A 5,096-nucleotide genomic window follows, 5' to 3' on the forward strand; every position below is an offset into this window, starting at 1 on the left:
TGCGGCGCCCAGAAAAAAACGGGCAAAAAAAAAAAATTAAAAATCGCAGGGTTGTTTATTTACAGCCCATTGTTCGCTCGCTGGAGCGGCAGAGTCGGGAAAGGCAGGTAAAGGGATGGAGTGTGACGGCACAGAGGAACGAGGGGGTTGGAGCGCGGAGATTCCCGAATTCCCAGCGCCGAGACTCTCCCTGAGGTGTTTCCAGTTGAATTAATAAGGAAGGGAAACGTGAACTCGGGGGAGCTGCCCCTCATCTGTGTGTTCATCCCTGGCCATGCGGGTCCTCACACCTGGGGACGTGTTTGGGCCATTTTCCTGGATTTTGGACAACACGCCACGGATATTCCATGGGCTGGAAATGGGGATGTGCTTTGGACACCCCCCGGCAGTTTCAGTCACCCTCTGGAAGGGGAAATTGGGGTCCATCCCGCCCCACCCTGATGTGACCCCACGCACCTTTGGGTGCCTTTGGGGGCGGTTGGGAGAGGAGATGGGGGGGATGATTCGGGGTGGACACTCCTGCACCCCCTGGCCCTGCTCAATCCACACAAAGCCACGTGGCCTTTGCCCTGTCCCTGTCCCCAAGGACACGTGTGCCCCTTCCCGTGTTTCTGCCCCTTCCCGTGGCCACAGGATTTGCACTGCTGGGCACGAGGGTGCAAATCCAGCCCAGGGAAGGGGCAAATCCAGGGCCGTGGTAGGGCTGGGACTGAGATGATGCCCTGCAGACCCTCCCTCTCCTCAGGCTCTTCAGAGAGGCCGCCCCGGAGGGTTCGTTGCTGTCACTCAGCTCTGAGGAACGAACGCGAGTCCCTTTGACCTTTCCGCCGTACGAGGTGCAATCGAGTTAGCGCCGAGCTGTGATTTAATTCCCGGGATGGAGCTGGAATTCGCTCCCAGCAGCCATTTTCCAGCAGCTGTCGGGATTTGGAGCCGCTGAGTTGGGATGCTCCGGCCCGGGCAGCTCTTGCCGCACCAGGGCAGGGGTTTAAAAGCAAATTATGGTGGAAAATCCTCCTGCTCTGGGGCCAAACCACCTTGCACTGCTCTGGGCACACTGGTGAGGGTGTAATTGCCCAACTGGGGCACCCAGAACCCCCCAACGATCCCGTTCGTGCCGCCAAAGGGGAGAGATAAAACGCAACCAGAGCAAATTTGTGCTTTTTCTCCTCATTTCCCCCCTCCCTGTTTGGTTTTGTTTATGGCGGGTCCCTCCAAACGCACCTCGCGGTTCAGGTCCCCCCCAAACACTAATTAGCTGATTGCAATAGATTGACTCGTTTTGAAGGGGTAATAAAACAGCTCGGGGGGGGGGTCGGCTCAGCATCCCTGGCACGGGGGAAGGGTCCCCACCCGAGTGCCGGGAAGGGGACGCCGCGGAGGGGAGGGCAGGGGAGGGGAGGGGATGCCCCGGCGGCGGCGACAGCGGCGACAGCGGCGACATCATTGTGCGGGGCCTGAGCGGGCAGCGCTGCGCGGCTGCTCCCAAAGCGGGAGATGAAAAGGGTGAGAGGCCTCGGCAAGCGAGGGCTGTCGGGGTGATTAATGGGGGTGAGCGCAGGGTGAGGCCCCTCCTTCCCCCGAGCCACAAGATGGCAAAGTGATCCGAAGAACAAGAGCGCAGTGTTCGCCCTGAAGCCTCCTGCAAAAAAGAAAACACACGTTACTGGCGGCAGCCCGAGGGGTCCGCTCCTCCTCGCCCTGGGCCTTGGGGTTGTTGCTTTTTTTCCTGACCGGTTTGGGGGGAGTGGGAGGGCTTAAACTATTTTAATAAAAAATAAATAAGTGCGACGAGGACGTGTAAATGGCTGCGAGAATTGCAGGGAGAAGCCGCTCGGGAGCAGCCGCGGATTTACATCTCTATTTGCTTAGAAAACAATAACCCCGGGGAGGAAGAAGGGGAGGTGCTGGCAGGGCTGGGGCACGGTGGGTTTTGGGGGGACTGGTACGAGGGGACCCCCCCAGTCCGGAACAAAAGCCCTGAGAGCCGATGGAGCGTGTTTGGAACACACCGAAATCCCGCAGGTTTCGCTTCCTTCACCTCCAGCCTCTCCTCGCCGCGATTCTCCATCCTCGGGGCAGGACCGGGGGGCGCTGCCGGGGATGGGAACCCCAAAACCGCTCCCAAAGGGATGGAGAGAGGTGGGGAGCGGCATCAACACCCTCTGGGCCGCGTCTCTCCCTGGTTTTCTCCTCAGGGAGCAAGAGCGGCCGGAGCAGAGGGATGAATGCAGGAAAACCCCTCGCTGGAGGTTTTTAATGAGAGATCGAGAGGAATTTTCCCCACCCGATTCCCGCGGCCTTCCCAAATCCTCGCAACCCCTCCCATCGCGGGCACGGGGATTGTGGTTCAGTCCTGGGGACCACGCAGGGCTGGAGGGTCCTGAGGGATCCCAAATCCCGACCAGGGCTGTGTCTCTCACCTCCCATCTTTCCTTCCTTCCTTTTGACATCCTTTCCAGCCACATCCCCTCTCTCTGTCCCCCCGTTCCGTCGTGGACACGGAGGGAACCCAAGTGACAGCAAAACACAACGTCTGTCACAGCCCAGGTCGCGACGGAGGAATTGCAGCGGGAGCGGGACTAAAGCTCATTTCCACAAGAATCGGCATTTTAAGGAAATTAATTGAGGGTAAAAAAGCCGCGTGAGGCACTGGAATGGAAGCAGTAATTGCAGGTTTTGGTAAAGGTGGGTGGCAGGGGCTGGTGGGGTTTGGGAGGGGTCTGGAGGCGCCGCTCGGCCGGAGATTCTCTCCCGGTCCAGGCGTCCTTGGGAGCTGCGGCTCTGCTGGGAAAGCGGTGCCACATTCCCAGAGCTCCCGAAAGGAAGGGAGAAGAGCTCTGGGAAACGCGGAACAGCAGGAGGGGTCGGGATGCAGCTTATCCCGAGGTGTCCATCGGGATGTGTTCCTGCCCACCAGATTTTGGGAGAAGAAACCCTCAAACTGGAAGAGGAAGAGTCACCTTGAGCCACCCCGGGGTGGGGGGAAAGAGGCAGAGGAAGCTGTGAGTGTGTGTGGGGGTCTCTGCGGGGCACCCCCTGCTCTGCCCCGACATTTCCCTTTGGGGGGGTCCTTCCCCCCTGAGGGGGAGAGTTGGGGACCCTCCTGCGGGTGCCTTTGGGGGGTCACAGCCCCCTGAGCTGGCACAGCTGAGGGACCCCCCGAGCCCCAGTGCACGGCCAGGCTTGCCAGGGAAAAGAGATCCATGGATGGAAACAGGGACCGTGGAACTGCAGAGACACGGGAAGGGGGACCTATGGAACTGCAGACATGGAAACAGGGACATGCAGAATGACAGGGACATGGAAAGGGGGGCGTATGGAACTTCAGACCTGTGAAAATCAACATGCACAGCTCCAGGAACACGTGGAAATGGGGATACAGCCCCACAGACACGGGGAAAAGGGGCCATAGAGAACTCCAGGGACATGGAAAGGAGGATGTATAGAATTTGCAGACATATGGAAACAGGAACCTACAGCCCCACAGACACGTGGAAATGGAGATACAGCCCCACAGACACGAGGAAATGGGGACAAACAGCCCCACACCACGTTCCTACAACCCCACCCGAAGCTCTCACCCAATTCCCCCTCCAGAGCTCTGCCCAAACCTGACGTGTATCAGAACACTCTGACACCACCTCACACATAAAGCCCATCCTTGTGTTACAGCAGGGAGAGGCCAACAGCACAACACGGGGCCGCGGCACCCACTGGGGGGGCTTTGAGCACCCACTGGGGGGGCTTTGAGCACTCACAGGACACCCCCGGGTACCTTTGGCGAGCCCCAGGGCTACAGACAACCCTACAGGTACCTACAGAAACACGAATAGGCAGAGGCTGGGGCAGATCCAGCTGTGCGGGGCACGAGGTGCCCAGGCAGGAGCGGGGCCACACCCTGCACGGTTCTGCTGCTTCGTTACCTCGGAGCGCTAATTAGGCACGTGCACACACACACACAGGCACACAGGCACGCACACACACACACAGAGCACACACGCACACACATATATGAACACACGCATCAAGCACACACACGTGTGAACACACACCCAGCACACACACACGTGTGTACAGCACACACACATATGAACACACACCCAACACACACCCAACACACACACACACACACGTGTGTACAGCACACACACACACGTATGAACACACACCCAACACACACACACACACACGTGTGTACAGCACACACACATATGAACACACACCCAACACACACCCAACACACACACACACACACGTGTGTACAGCACACACACACACGTATGAACACACACCCAACACACACACACACACACGTGTGTACAGCACACACACTTATGAACACACACCCAACACACACACACGTGTGTACAGCACACACACACATGTATGAACACACGTGCCCAGCACACACACACGTGTGTACAGCACACACACGTATGAACACACACACACACGTGTGTGTAGAGCACACACACACGTATGAACACACGCACCCAGCACACACACACACGTGTGTACAGCACACACACACGTATGAACACACACACCCAGCACACACACGCACACGTGTGTACAGCACACACGTATGAACACACACACCCAGCACACACACCCAGCACACACACCCAGCACACGCACACGTGTGTACAGCACACACGTATGAACACACACCCAGCACACACACCCAGCACACGCACACGTGTGTACAGCACACACGTATGAACACACACACCCAGCACACACACCCAGCACACGCACACGTGTGTACAGCACACACGTATGAACACACACACCCAGCACACACACCCAGCACACACACACGTGTGTACAGCACACACGTGTGTACAGCACGCAGCACACACACGCGCGCGGGCGCTGGCCCAGAAAGCGATGAGCCGCCGCTCGAATTTGCATCTCATTAACATTCCCACAAGGGTTATTTCACAGCCGAGGGCGGGCGGATGCTCCGTGCGTTGAGCGCAGGAGAAAAAAAATCAAGCTCCGAGATTTGGGGTGCGGGAGGAGGATGAGGAGGGCGCTGGGAGGGGGAGGAAGGGCGAAGGGGGCGGCGGGGGGGGAGCGGGAGGAGGCGG

The sequence above is a fragment of the Pithys albifrons genome, unplaced genomic scaffold (genome assembly GCF_047495875.1).
Source record: "Pithys albifrons albifrons isolate INPA30051 unplaced genomic scaffold, PitAlb_v1 scaffold_42, whole genome shotgun sequence".
NCBI lineage: Eukaryota > Metazoa > Chordata > Aves > Passeriformes > Thamnophilidae > Pithys > Pithys albifrons.